Source organism: Jaculus jaculus, chromosome 11 (genome assembly GCF_020740685.1).
Source record: "Jaculus jaculus isolate mJacJac1 chromosome 11, mJacJac1.mat.Y.cur, whole genome shotgun sequence".
Classification (NCBI taxonomy): Eukaryota; Metazoa; Chordata; class Mammalia; order Rodentia; family Dipodidae; genus Jaculus; species Jaculus jaculus.
Window position 1 is genome coordinate 82,660,534 of NC_059112.1, and position 13,950 is coordinate 82,674,483.

The 13,950-nt window shown below is 44.2% G+C and overlaps 1 protein-coding gene across 2 annotated transcripts in view; it reads right to left on the reverse strand.

The window, feature by feature from the left end:
• Pld1 (phospholipase D1) overlaps window positions 1–12,370 on the reverse strand; it is a 224,524-nt gene extending 212,154 nt beyond the window's left edge. Inside the window, exon 1 of one of the 2 annotated variants that reach the window (XM_045161639.1) lies at window positions 12,275–12,370. The gene's annotated coding sequence lies outside the window, so the exon portion shown is untranslated. Of the gene's footprint in view, window positions 1–5,462; window positions 5,571–12,274 lie in introns of those variants that run through there. The other variant, XM_045161640.1, reaches the window with a different exon arrangement.
• Between the last annotated feature and the right edge of the window lie 1,580 nt (window positions 12,371–13,950).

Genomic DNA, 13,950 nt, shown 5'->3' on the forward strand with positions numbered 1-13,950 from the left:
AGGATCAGGAGTTCAAGGTTAGCCTTAGCTACATAGTGAGTTGTTTGAGGGCAGCCTGAGCTACATGAGACCCTCGCTGTTTCAAAATTTAAAGATAAAACAAATGAGATCTTCATGCTTCCATTGTGATAGCCTCAACTCATGGTGACAGGGGCTGAAGACATTTCATAAGACTTTTATACATTACACCTCTCCTATAAAGCTGAACTAGAGTTCAAGGTTCTTTTCTCTGCCTTTAGACACCTTCTTGTCACAGCATTTCTACAGATAGGCACCAAAGTAGTCTTGCAAAAACATAACTCCAGTGGCAATCTTTGGCTCCAGAGGACTGTGTACTACTAAATCTTCAGGGATGTTATGAGTCCTGTTGCTAGACACAGAAATGATTAAAAATTAAATGAAATAAATTAATTAAGCCCAGCAGGAATAAAATACTCAAAAGTTATCACTTCTTTATGACTGCCTACATTCCATTAAGATCTAGGCACTTGGAGTTACTACTGTTTGCTATTTCACCCGTGTGGAAACGCTGTGCACTTTTATGTTACTCCACCACTCTTTCTGCGGTGGCTTGAATGAGGTGTTCTCCATTAACTGAGGCGCTTTGAATGCTTGCTTCCCTGCTGATGGCCATGTGGGGGGTGGAGCCTTGCTGGGGGAGGTGTGCTATTGGGGGTGGGCCTTGAGGTTTCTTAGCTTCTAGCTTGCCAGGGGTAGTTAGCTCGCTCTCCTGCTGCTGTCTGCCACCCGCTGTGGCAAGGAGGTGATGTCCAGCCTCTGCTTACACTATGCTGTCCCTGACCATCATGGAGCTTCCCCTAAACACTGTGAGCCAAAATCAGCAACTTTCCTCCCATCAGCTGTTTCTGCACCAGCAACGAGAAGGTAACTGCAGCGCCTCCCGTTGCCTTGTAAGTTGAAACTGACCATAATGGGAGTCTTTTCTCATTATAAATTGCTGGAGCAGTTAGCTTCTCATTGTTCATCTTGGGACAGAACACCCAATCAGAAGCAGCTTGCAGGAAGAAAGGATGAGTTTCAGCTTACAGTTGTTTTTTTTGTTGTTGTTCATTTTTATTTATTTATTTGAGAGTGACAGAGAGAAAAAGAGGCAGATAGAGAGAGAGTGAGTGAGAATGGGCACACCAGGGCTTCCAGCCACTGCAAACGAACTCCAGACGCGTGCGCCCTCTTGTGCATCTGGCTAACGTGGGTCCTGGAGAATCAAGCCTCGAACCGGGGTCCTTAGGCTTCACAGGCAAGCACTTAACCGCTAAGCCATCTCTCCAGCCCTCAGCTTACAGTTTGGAGGGGAAATTTCATCAAGGCAGGGAAAGCATGGCAGGACTAGAAGCTGGCTCTCGTTATCACCTAGCAGCCTGAGTGAGCCATCTCTGTGCACCTGGCTGGGCTGGACTCACGAACCTCAAGGTCCACTCCCAACCCTGTACCTCCTCAGGGAGGATCCACCTCCTCAAAGCTCCACAACTCTCCCAAATTACCGCCAGCCCGGGACCAAGTATTTAAACTACATGGCATGATAGGGGGACATCTTACATTCAAATCACCACAACCACAAATTGATTTTCGTTTTGATAGGACTAAGAAAGTGCTGTATAAAATGTTGCTGAAACACGTGGTGCTTATAGCAGCCATGTCGTGAATAAACACAAAGTAAGGATCGATTCTTCTAGTAAGAACTACCTGACTCTCAAGCCACACGCTGACCAGACGAGTGGTGTTCAGAGACACTCCTCTCTCTCCGGCTTAGCTTGATGTTAAGGGAAAACAGCTACAGTTAACAACTATAGCTTACATATAGGTACAAAAGGTTGGCAAAACCTAACAGAAACCTGTAGAATCACTTACTATAAATAATGTCGTGTGTTATTTTTATTATTTATAAATTGTGTGCTAGGATTGGGGAGATGGCTTGGTTAGTAAGAGTGCTTGCTATGCAAACATGGAAGCCTGAAATAGCCAAAAAGTGCCCTAGTCGGATTCCCCATGTAGAAACTAACTGCAGTCTTGGGGCAAAGCCCAGAGACTAGCCGGGACTTACTGAACAAAAATAGCAGTTTTTGGTTATAAAGAAAATATGAGGATGGGTGATAGATTCTCCTCTGGCCTCTGTATATGTGCGCATGGGGAGTATGCATCTGCATACACATAAGCCAATGCCACACACATCACATCAGCTCACATACCACACCACACAGATTCTACATGAACAACATGACAAAAATAAATAAAAAAATTGTGTGTGACACTTCTTTTATCTAAGTATGTCTGTTTTACATCAATATCTTCTTCTCTTTTTTTTTTTTTTTTGTTTTCGTTTTTCGAGGTAGGTTCTCGCTCTAGCCCAGGCTGACCTGGAATTCACTCTGTAGTCTCAGTGTGGCCACCAACTCACAGCAATCCTCCTACCTCTGCCTCCTGAGTGCTGGGATTAAAGGCATGCACCACCACACCCAGCTAATAACATTTTTAAAGTTTTTTTTAAGATTATTTTATTTTATTTATTTGCTAGCAGAGAGAGAGAGACAGAGAGCGAGGAGACAGACAGAGAGAGAATGGGTGCGCCACTACAAATGAACTCCAGATGCATGTACCCCCTTGTGCATCTGGCTTACGTGGGTACTGAGGAATCAAACCTGGGTCCTTTGGCTTTGCAGGCAGACACCTTAACCACTAAGCCATCTCTCCAGCCCCAACATCAATATCTTAAAGAAGGAAATCTAGGTATGTGGTAGAGAAGCTTGGCCCAAGGTCTTCAATGCTAATTGAGACAGAGCTGAACACTGTCCTACATTGCATGCGCCTCTGTTTCTGGCTGCTGAACTGTTCATGAATCTTCCCATTTTAGTCCTGACAGGTGACTGAAATAAACAATTCCTCTTTATTCTTCCCTAGATGTATGGACTTCCAGGTCTGGGAAGATGGCTCATTGGGGAAAATTTTTACCTTGCAAGCATGAGGACCTGAGTTCTATCCCCAGAACCCGTGGGGAAAAAAATCTAGGTGTGGTGGTGCCTGCTGATAATGCCACCACTGGAGAAGAAGAGACACGTGGATCCCTGGGGCTTGCTGGCCAGCCGGTCTACCCTAATGGGTGAACTCCAGGGTAATTAGAGACACCGTCTCAAAAAAGGTGGATGAACAACCCCTGAGGTTGTCCTCTGGCCTCCATGTACATACACACTTATACACACAAACACACACACACACACACACACACACACACACACACACACGGACTTGCATTTCAACTATGATTCTTTATCACCTAAGACATTTTGTTTCTCCCTAAAGAGTAGAAGATAGCAAATTTTACTCAAATGATTCAATATTACTCCTCAGAAATTTACATGTCTATTCATATAAGTACTTATGATGAGTGGAATGAGGAAGACTAGTTGAGGAAGGCTTGTTCTATATTCTAAATGAGTTCACAAGAATTGAGGGTTAAGCTCAGGGTACAACTAGGTTCAAAGCCAGCACTACCACCACCTCCAACAAAATGCAGCACTGTGCCACCACACCAGATTTCTACGTACACTTATAGTAGACATGTGTGTATACATGTACACACACAGATACCTTAAAAATTTTTTTGTTTATTTTTATTTTTATTTATTTTTTATTTTTTTAATTTTTTAATTTTTTTTAATTTTTTTATTTATTTGAGAGTGACAGACACACAGAGAGAAAGAGACAGAGAGAGAGAGAGAGAGAGAGAGAATGGACGTGCCAGGGCCTCCAGCCACTGCAAACGAACTCCAGACGCGTGTGCCCCCTTGTGCATCTGGCTAGCGTGGGTCCTGGGGAATCAAGCCTCGAACCGGGGTCCTTAGGCTTCACAGGCAAGCGCTTAACCACTAAGCCATCTGTCCAGCCCTATTTTTATTTTTTACTTGAGAGTGACAGACAGAAAGACAGAGAAAGAGGCAGAGAGAGAGAGATAATGAGCACGCCAGGGCCTCACTAACTGCAAATGAACCCCAGATGCATGCGCCCCTTGGGCAACTGGCTTACGAAAGCCCTGGGTAATCAGGCCTCAAATCAGAGTTCTTGGCTTCACAGGCAGGCGCTCAACCGCTAAGCCATCTCTCCAGCCCTCAAATACCATTTTTCTTTTTCTCTTGGAAAGCTAGCTGTTAAAAATTGACCATTGTATAACTTTGTATTATATAATGATCTATGGACAATGCATGGTATAATTACTATGACAAAAAACAGTCAGATGTTTAAAATATCTGCTATACTTATGTAAATTATGAGCATACATCACTTATTCAAACAATGTTGACGTTCATAGTATATGAAATGAAAGAACAAATCAACATATTAAGATGACAAGCCAGGCATGGTGGTACACGCTTGGCATCTTGGCATTTGGGAGGTAGAAGCAGGAAGATCAGAAGCTCAAGGTCATTCTCAGCTACATAGTGAATATTCTACAAGAGACGTTGTCTCAAAGAAAAAAGACAGAAAGAAGAAAGGAAAAAAGAGAAAAAGAAAGAGTGAGATCATAAGCAAAATGAAAATTTCAGAACTAATGTACAAGTGCCTGTTATTTATAAACCATTTTTTCTTCAACCGTATTCTATATTTCAGGCATCCAGTAGCCTTTAAGCCACTGGTCATAGTCACATGGCAAGAGCCCTTAAGAGCATGTAGACCAGTCCCCTCTTCTAGAGGCCAAGGTCCCAGAGGGTCACTTTCCTATGCAACCTCTTCCAACCCCATCCCATGTCCTGTGAAATGCATACCATCCGTCCTCCCTGACAGCTCAGACTTGGAAGCCTTCAGCTCCTTTGACCTGCCCTCTCCTCACCCTCAACCCCAGGAAGAACCAGTCACAAACGGAAGCTTTTCCCCTGGGCACATCACAGAATGGCTCCCTTCCCACCTCAGGCTCTTCCTCCACCCATCCCTGTGTCTGATTGGACTATTCCAGGAACTCCATACTGCTCTCCTGAAATTGCCCTCTTTCTTCCCAAGCCATCCATCACAATGTCAGAGCATCCCTTCTTGTTTTCTGAGCCATTTTTCTTTACTTTGTGTTTGCATTTTTTGAGATAGCGCCTCATGCAGCAGGCTAGCCTTGAACTTGCTGTGTAGCTCAGGCTGAACTCTCGATGCTCCTGCCTCTACTTCTGAAGAACTGAGATCACAGGCTTCTATCACCATGCTCGGTTTCTATGGAGTGCTAAGGATAGAACCCACGGTTGGATGCATGTTAAGCAAGCACTCTTACCATATGAGCTACATCCTTAACCCCAGAGCTGCCCCCCTTAAGCACAGCTCTCAACATGCTTGCTGGCAAAGTCCCAAACTCAAGTACACATCGGCTTCCATCCCCAGCTCTCTGCTCACCTCCACCTGTGCCTGACTGTCTCTTCCCTGACACCAAGCTGCAGCCCTCCCCCCACCTGCCCATGCTGGACCTTTCTTACCTGTGTGAGGGACTCGACCCTCATCCCCGCAAATGTCCCACCTGTCAAGGCTTTGCCCACCCTTCCAAATGCAGCTTGATTTCTCCGCCTTCCATGAGGACTTCCGATCCCCCAGCCAGCCTGGTCATCTCTTGCCCACGTCTCCACACCCTGCTTCCTCTGCATGCCCCTTACTTCACCACAGTTAATCTTTGGATTGTGGTTCTGATGTGTCAGCTGAGCCGCCACCGGCTCAGTGGTTCTCTGACCACGCCGAGTCCGCAAACAAGCAACATCAGCAGCGGCTGGGAACTTGTTCACAACGCAAATGCTCTGGCCAGTCCTGGCTTCTGCATCCGACCCTTGCCAGCGAGGCCCGGTGGGTGAGCCCGCCCCTCGGGGACTCGCAGTGGCTGAGACTGAAGTTAATTCATCCCCAGCTCCAGAGAACAAAGCAGACAAGAGTGCTGGGGACTGTCACACACGCAGAGCCTGGGCGGGGGCGGGGTCATACTGAGTCACAGGTCCCAAGTCAGAACTCTGGTCACTGTGCCTACAAACTGAAGTTCTTTCCACACGCCCACTGTTTCTCACAGTGAATTTAACTTGGGACCTACTGAATCTACGCACAGGCACCTATGGGAAATTAAATAGTGCATTTAAGCTACTGGATAGTGACAGATTACATGATTAGTAAATTCTCGTCATCAGTGACTTCATAAGGATGACCTGGTTGACCAGAAAGGGTTACTTAGAGATGCCCTGATTGTCTGGAAGGAGACACTGGGAAACTGAAGAACAGTCACTCACTGACTTCATGATGTTCAAACTTATCAAAGCATCTGGTATTTTTTTTATTTTTATTTATTTATTTGAGAGAAACAGACAAAGAGAAAGAGGCAGAGAGAGAGAGAATGGACGCACCTGGGCCTCCAGCCACTGCAAACGAACTCCAGACGTGTGCGACCCCTTGTGCATCTGGTTTACATGGGTCCTGGGGAGTCGAGCCTGAAACCCGGGTCCTTAAGCTTCATGGGCAAGTGCTTAACCACTAAGCCATCTCTCCAGCGCAAAGCATTCGTTATTAAAAAAAAAAAAAAATTGTTGGGAGTGGTGGTGCAAGCCTTTAATCCCAGCACTCAGGAAGGATTGCTGTGAGTCTGAGGCCACCCTGAGATTACATAGTGAATCCCAGGTTAGTCTGGGCTAGAGCAAAACCCTACCTCAAAACAAAATGAAAAAGAATTAAGTAAATTTATGTTCCCAGAATGATATCCAAGATAAACCAAAAGATTGTTTTTAAATATTTTATTTGTATTTTTTTTAATTAATTGGAGAGAGAGAGTGCGAGAGTGAGAACCAGGGCATCCAGCCACTACAAACTAAATCTAGACCTATGCACCACCATGAGCATCTGGCCTATGTGGGTCCTGGGAAATCAAACCTGGGTCCTTTGGCTTTGCAGGCAAGCACCTTAACTGCTAAGCCATCTCTCCAGCCCTAAAATATAGTCTTTTAAAAAGAATACATAAGCTGGGCATGGTGGCGCACGTCTTTAATCCCAGCACTCGGGAGGCAGAGGTAGGAGGATCACCGTGAGTTCGAGGCCACCCTGAGACTCCATAGTGAATTCCAGGTCAGCCTGGGCTACAGTGAGACCCTACCTCAAAAAACAAAAAAAAAAAAAAAAAAAAAAAAAAAAAGGTGCTTGGGAGGTAGAGGGCGAAGAATCAGGAATCCAAGGTCATCTTTAGCTACATAGATATTTTTCTGGCATCCTGGGCTACTTGAGACCCTTTTTCTCAAGAAAGGCCCAACCAAACACTAGAGACTCACAACTGGTCCAAGTGCTGCAAAGAAGTAATGTTTAGTGCTTAGCTCTCGGCAGACCATCCATGTTACTGCCTCCAAGGCTCCAGGAACATTGTGGAAGAGGAAGCAAGAAGAATGTAAGAGTCAGACAATGAGGAGAAGTGCTCTGGAATTGCCATGACATGGTTGTGGCATTCATGAAATCACTGTAGCTGTGGCAACCGTGAAAGACCTGCATACAGTTGGGTCTATCAGGCTGGGGAGATGCCTCAATGGTTAAGGGCATTTGTGTGCAAAGCCCGATGGCCTGGGTTTGATTCCCCAGTACTCACATAAAGCCAGATGCACAATGTGGCATATGTGTCTGGAGTTTGTGTGAGGCAGCTGGAGGCTCTGGTGCGCCCATTCTCACTGTCTGTCTCTCTTCTCTCTATCTCTCTGCTTGCAAATAAATAAATATTTTTTAAAAAGGATTGGGTCCACCAACAGACCATCGTAGATGGCGGGGGGAGGGGAGCAGGGGGCGGGAGGCTCATGAGGCTCGCCCTCTCTGAGAATGGTAAGATTCTGAGAGTGGTAGTTATGGTCACTGAGGAAGAGGTAGTCATCTTCTCCAGTGGTGTGGTCACTGGTAACTTCCCCATGCTCCAGCAAGTACCCTCCCAAACATGCTCATGAAAACGAAGAGAAAAAAAAAAAACAACTAATAAAACGGAATGGGAAGCTGGCATGGTGGGGCACGCCTTTAGTCCTGGCACTCGGGAGGCAGAGGTAGGAGTACAGAGGAACTACCAGGGATAAGAGAAGGAAGTAGGAGGTGAATATGGCTAAAATATATCATATACATGTATGAAATGTCAAGGGACTTTTAAAAATAGTTTTTGAAAAGATTATAAATTTCCAACACCTAGGGAAAATTTAAAGCTATCCCAATGAAGCAAACAAACACACTACATTATAAATATCTTTCTTTTGAGTGCTTTTTTTGGGGGGGGATGGTTACGAGGTAGAGTTTTACTCTAGCTCAGGCTGATCTGGAATTCACTATATAGTCTCAGGGTGGCCTCGAAATCTTGGTGATCCTCCTACATCTGCCTCCCGGGTGCTGGGATTAAAGGCGTGCACCACCACCCCTGGCTTTCCCAAGCACTTTTATTACAAGTATGTACCACTTTTCTAAGCTCATGATTTTTACGTTTTTTTGTTTGTTTGTTTTGAGGTAGGGTTTCACTCTAGCCCAGGCTGACCTGGAATTCACTATAGAGTCTAAGGGTGGCCTCGAACTCAGGGCAGTCCTCCTACCTCTGCCTCCCGAGTGCTGGGATTAAAGGCGTGCGCCACCACGCCCGGCTTGAATGCATATTTTTAAGTAATGAGCTTTTGCCAAAATATATGTAAATATCTCATGATGGGGAAAATGGAATGTTATTTGGGGCCTCGTATGTAAAGCTTACTGAAGTTAGCTAAATTCTTCGAGTTTTTGAGATTATGCTTTTCCCTTCAATCTGTACAGTGTTGTAGAGGCTTATGACTCCTTAATTGTCAGTCTCCCTTGAGTGTGTCATAATGATTGTCATGTGAGGGTAATTCTCAGAACCATTTTCCATTTTTCCATGACTCACTTGCGCAACAGTAGGTACATGTAAGTATCACTGACCCCAGACATGTGACACATAAGGAAACTTTAAAGGGAAGGAAACCTTCTCAGGCCACTGAGTCCACGTAACTGAAGGAATTTTGTCCTCCTACATAATCAGAATTGCAGGAAACTGTGTTGGACAAGACCGAAGCTGACAGAAACACTGTGGGAGACAATACAGAGTAAATGATATGCATGTGCCAGGGAATGACAACCACTTAGACCTCCTCCACTAGAGGAACTCAAAATGCAGCTTTGCAGCATTGGGTGGTGGGGTCTACACATGCATCGAAAGCCTATTTGGGGAAACAATCTTTTCCAAGCCTGACCTCTGAGGAAAAGAGAATGTAGGGTGACTGACAGGTCCAGGAGCCAATGCAGACCCTGAAGCCCCTAGTGGGCCAAAAATCTTTTTACTGGGGTTGTGCTATGTCCCTTGTTCCACATGAGCTCTGAGTGCTGGGCCAGAGGGGCTACTGGCCAGACGATGCCCAGATCTTATTTGAGTACAGCCTCTGTTCTTCTCCAGGATGAGCTTGATTTATGCACCATAATAAAGAAGTAAAATTCTATTCATAACTTCCAAGGGCTGGGGATATAGCTCAGTGGATAAAGTGTTTGTCTAGCATGCATGAAGCCCTGCTGGATTCAATCCCCAATGCCCTACAAACCAAGTATGTTGGCACGTGCCCGTAGTCCCAGAAGTCAGGAGGTAGAGAAAAGAGACTGATGTTGAAGGTCATCCTCAGCCACATAGTGAGTTCAAAGCCAGCCTGGAATACATGAGACTCTGCTCCCCCCAAAAGAAAAATAATAAGTAAAACACAATATTCATCACTTCTAGTCTTTCCTTCTCAACAAACATATGGTCAATTTCAACTACAGAAGACTTTCAGAGTTCTTAACCCTAGGAAGTGAGAGAGCAAAGAATCATCATATTAAGGGCCTGTGACTTATTGAATAAACAAATAACTTGAGAAATAAATGCTGGATAGAATCGGGAAAAACAAAGTTTTGACAAGAGGATGTGAAAAGAGGACTCCCGTTTTGCTTTGGTGTGTTTATTTATTGCCAATCCCACTCAACTGTGTGTTTATTCTTTATGCTTAACTTGTGCTTGATTACCATACAATACAATAATGACCTCTAATATGTTCCAAGTTAACACATGTTGCTGGTGCCAGGGATTAGACCCCATGCCTCAAGCATGCTAAGCACACACTCTCCCATTGAGTTATGCTGGTTCCTTTGATGGTGCTTATTTGCTAGCAACATGAACCTCTTAAAGCCTGTCTGGCAAGTCCCATGGCCCAGGTCTAGGACATGTATTACCTAATCCTACTGAGAGCTGGCCTACATACAGCCCCACATGAATGTGACCACTTACGGGGTCAGCCATGCTGAGAAGGGCCTCAGACACTGTCTAAATAAAACTGGATTCTCAAAGGGACGTCAGAGTGATCCTCCTCTCTTAACATCCTAAGTCACTACAATTTCAGTCCTGCTTTTCTGCCACCAAGCCTGCCCCCCCAAAACTACTCCTAACTTCCCATGTGTTATCAAACTTCCTGAAGGGCTTAGTGAAGACAGGTGATGACAAATTGTAAGGAGTACAAACAGTAACATCACTAGATCTCTACCACACCAAATAATAATAATTAAAGCCAAGTTAAATGTTTACAGTTGTAATGATTCCTATAAAAAAAAAAGATAAGAAAAAGGGCTGGAGAGATGGCTTCGCAGGTAAGGCACTTGCCTACAAAGAACCCAGGTTCGATTTCCCAGAACCCACGTAAGCCAGATGCACAAGGTGGCACATATGTCTGGAGTTCATATACAGTGGCTGGAGGTCCTGTCATGTCCATTCTCTCTATATATACCTCTCTCTCCCTCTCTCTGCCTCATTCTCTTGCTCTTTCTTTCTCTCTCAAGTAAATAAATAAAAATATTTTTTAAAGATACAAAAAAATCAGGAAATGATACTTAAAGCCTAAATAGTAATTTGCTTTTTATCGCTACCAATGACTAAATAAAAAAATAGGAAGTTAAAAAGGGAAAGGGGGAGAATCACAAATACACAGGTTAATAATAATAACACGTCCGCAGCAGCAGGGGCTAATGGGAAGCTCAGTGGCAGAGTCTTCCCTAACATCAGCAAGGTCCTGAGTTCCAGGTCCAGCATTACACATACATGACACATGCAAACCCAGGAGAATTTTTGTTCAAATACAATTGTTCCCAAGCCCCGTGTAAACTAGTAAGATATTACTGTGTTCTAGCCCAAGGTATGTGTCCATATTTACTGGCATCAATGAATAAGTGAATAAAGAGGTAAGTGAACGGGATGAAGGCACAAATCTGGCATGCAAAAGGATTGCAAATCTCAGTGGCTGCTTCCCACTGGATTGTTAGCTGGCTGTGGTGGCACATGCCTTAACCCCAGCTCTCCCAAGGCTGAGGCAGGAGAGTCACCTTGAGCTCAAGGCCAGCATACGCTGCAGAGTGAGTTCTTCAGAGGAGATTGAGCTAAAGTGAGATTCTGTCTCAAAACAAAACAAAACAAAAAAAGAGGCAGAGTATAACCCCATGCCCCCAAAATATGACTTCCTTCCAAAAGTGTTCAGAATTGACAGGAGGAGAAAGTCAATTTGCAATAAAAAAAAATAAAAATAAAAAACTACAAGCATTATTTCAAGGTCAGCATGAGTCATGATGTCATTCTGATCATATGTCTGTTAACGACGTAATGATGGTACTTTACCTCTGCGGTTCTCCTTCCTTCACCCATAATCTCTGTCTGCTCACAAGACATTAAAAAACAAAAAAGTGAGAGGCATTCATGTAAATAGCTAGTCAGTGTTCCTCAAAACTGCCAGCCATCAGAAAGCTGGGAAGTCAGAAACCGGGATAGCCAACATGAGCCCAACAGGATGTGACTTCTCAATTCTGAAATGGAGCATGGTATTCTGGGTGGGATACTGAAACAGGAAAAGACATTAGGGAAAACTAAGGAAATCCGAGCAAAGTGTGGATTTTAGTTAGCAGTGGGATACAACATAACAAATACACCATAAGCCACAGTAAGATGTTAATGGCAGAGGAAACCATTGAATGTGGTCCAAAGCAGTTCTCCACCCAACGTGTCCACAACAGCTAGAAGGTTAAACACTCCTGAATATCACATGAGGGCATTAGTACTACCTCTGTAAATTCTTGTAAATCTAAAATAAGCATAACATTTAAGCAAATGCATACTCTCCTAGCCTCCAGCGTTCTCCAAGAACCTACTGTGAGGATTCAAAAACGGAAGTTCCTCCACATAGATCACATTAATTGCATGTTACTTTCATGTTCAGTAGATCCATTCTCGCTGGTTACTCACCCACAAGACAAACAGGTGTGACGGAGTCAAGTTCTTCTAAGTTCTCAGAAAATTAAAGCTGGTGTCATTCAATGGAAAGTTCCAGGTTTTCTTTCTCATCAGTGAAGAGGAGCACTTCTTCCAAATTGCAGTGGTATCTCAGTGATACCTCAGTGGCGTTTAACACCTATGAGGGCAAAAAAGAAGGTTTAGAAGACAATGAATGGATTAGGAACCCAGGGTTCATATCAATACTGAATGCATTAGATAATTTTAAGTGGGGGAGATGGTTCACTTTACAAGGTGATTGCAATGCAAGCATAAGCACCTAGTCTCCAAATCCATATTTTCCTTTTTGTCATTTTAAATATAAGGTCAGGCATGGAGACAGAGGGATCTCTAGCGCTGGGCCCCACTGGCCAATCAATCTAGCCTAATCAGTGAGCTCCAGGCCAATGAGAGACCCGAGCTCAATAAAGAAAAGTGGATGGAGCCTAAGGAGCAATACCCATGGTTGTTCTCTGACCTAAACACATACATGTGCACACATGCTCACATCTGTACATACATGTGCACCTTCACAAAGACATGTGCCTGAACAAGCACAAAATAATAATGATTTAGAAAAGCACTTGTTTAATCAATAGTTAACAAACACCTATTGTGAGTCAGGCACATTCCAGCTCTCCTGAACTTCACATTTCTGTGTAAAAAACCCAGAAAACAAGACGGGCAAAAGAACTTCAGACAGTGGCAAGGGTTAGCAGTGAAGTATCCCGAGGCAAAAAGCCAGAAGAGGATGAGGTGGTGATGGGCAGAGCAATATGGATGCAGAGGGCTGGAGAGATGGCTGAGTGGCTAAAGTGCTTGCCTACAAAGCCTAAGGACTGGAGTTCGATTCCCCAGTACCCACGTAAATGCTGATGCACAAGGTGGAGTTTGTTTTCAGTGGCTGGAGACCCAGGCATGGCCACCTCTCTCTCTCTCTCTCTCTCTCTCTCTCTCTATATATATATATATATATATATATATATATATATATATATATGTATGTATGTATGTATATATATATATACATGTATGTAAATAAATTAAATAAAATTAAAAGTTTTTAAAAGTATGGATGAAAGGGGAGGCAACTGCTGATTGCCAAGGAAAATCTTTCCAAGAGGGTCACAGGTGACCATTTTGACATTGATCTAAATAAGAAAAAAAAAAACAAGCCACAAAAACAACTGGGAGGAGGGTGCTCTGAGAGGAGAAAATAGCACACAGCAAAGGCTGATGAGAGACCCTCAGTGGATGAGTTCTGGAAATAGAACTCTCCAGACGGTCCTAGAAAAGGGACAGCTGCCACTCATCAAGGTCAAAACCAAGTTCTCTCAAGGTCGTGCACAGGCTGATACAGACATTAAACCCGGCACTTCCCTGGCTAGTCACCAAGGATGGCCCACTACTGTAGGAAGGTAACAGGCTCCAAAAGAACAGAGCACAAGGAATTGGGCCTGGCATGAATTTGAATTTGGGGATATGACTGTGAGGAAAGGAATCCATCTGGCCTGAGTGAGGGGGAAATGGGGCAATGAACAGACTCTGAACAATCTCTCAGAACCAGAGTTTGTGTCCGAACATTAAAGCCAAGACTACCAGGCAAGGGAGCCAGGGCTTAGCAACCCACTGACCTGTCACTGAGCAAA